Source organism: Arachis ipaensis, chromosome B10 (genome assembly GCF_000816755.2).
Source record: "Arachis ipaensis cultivar K30076 chromosome B10, Araip1.1, whole genome shotgun sequence".
In the NCBI taxonomy this organism is placed as follows: Eukaryota; Viridiplantae; Streptophyta; class Magnoliopsida; order Fabales; family Fabaceae; genus Arachis; species Arachis ipaensis.
The window spans coordinates 132,859,535-132,861,230 of NC_029794.2; positions in this window are offsets into that span (position 1 = coordinate 132,859,535).

Sequence of the window (1,696 nt, forward strand, 5' to 3'; positions counted from 1 at the left end):
ATTTTTATTATAAAATTTTAAAAATAAATAATACCTAACTTTCTTGTAATAAATATTAAAGATTTTATTAAATGAACCAAAATAAAAAAATAATAGCCGCAAGCAAGGACAGATGTACATGTTTCCGTTAATTATTTTTTATATGATGGATGAAATGGTATAATACATTGATATGAGTTAAAATGGGTGTATTTCACAAATGTGATGTATAATATAAATTGTTATTCACGATTTGCATAACAAAAGAAATCGTTACTCACGATTTTATAAATCACATTTTTTTTAATTAAAAAATTAAAATCGTGACTCACGATTTCTTTTTTTTTTTTGTCTTATCTGAAATCGTAACCTACAATTTCTATTAACTTTTTTTTATTTTTTGTCTTATTTGAAATCGTTATTCACGATTTCTTTTATCCCATATTAGTGCATTACACCAAAACATCATAATATTAATGAAAAACACCCATAACAACACAATATAAAAAAAAATTAGCCACATGTTTCGTTGTGGGGGCAAGTACTTCCACTATAATTTGAAATTTTTTTGAGTAGTATATGATAATAATATTTATTTGTCCCCACTAAATTATTGAATTTGACTCCATAATAATATTTTATTTAATTTTTGGTACTTCATAGTCAATTTAAAAATGTCATATTAGATATCATTAGAATGATAAATTCACAATTTAAATGAAATTTATTTTTTTTCTTAGAAATCGACTCGAAAGAGTATTATTTATCTATTTTTTATATTAATTTTAATTATTTTCCGTAACAACTACATAACATGATAAAATCTAAAATAAAATTAAATTTAAAAGTTAAAACTAATCTTAAAAATGTGAAAATAACGTAATTTAATTGATTAAACCAATAAGCGATAAGCCCTAATCTTCTAGAAGACAACTCTCAATTTCTCAGATATAATATAAGAAATCTTAGGTGTTTCGTTTAATTTTAAAACCAACGTAACACTAAATTTATTTTTTTTACGCTGAAAGTGTTTGTCTTTTAACATTTTTATATATTTTTAGTTATTTACGATATTTTTTTATTCGATACGTTAAAAAATTAATTTATTATGGATTAACGTTTTATTTTAGAATTTATTATTAACTAATAAATTATTATACATATAAAATAAAATAAAATTTAAATTTTTAATACTTATTTAAATTAATAAATTAACTATTAGAGTAACTCACATAAATTAGCATTTATGATATATGATGAAATCTCTTCATCTTATCTTTGGCTGAACTGTGGCTACTTATCATCAAATGTTATTCAATTAGTAAATTCAACCAACGCAAGTTGGCACAGATAAATGAGGGTTTGTGTCTTTTAACCATCTCTTCCGAGTTTGATATTTACTGAAGGATGAGAATGGAGTTTGCTTGCTTGGGAGGGTCGTCCACTTTGTGTACCTCTGCAATACCCGAAGAATTAGTCATAGGGCTTCCGACCTGATGGATACCCTGGTGCAAATAAAAAAAAATTAATAAATTCAACAACCTCTCTTATTTTGACACGAATGTCTAACTACTTACCTATGATTAATTTTCAATATATATATATAGTGACGGATCCAGAAAATTTTAGTAGTGGGGTAAAATTTATATAACATTATAATAATTTTTATAATAGAAGAAATGTGTATATAAAAAATTAAATATTAAATTATCTATTA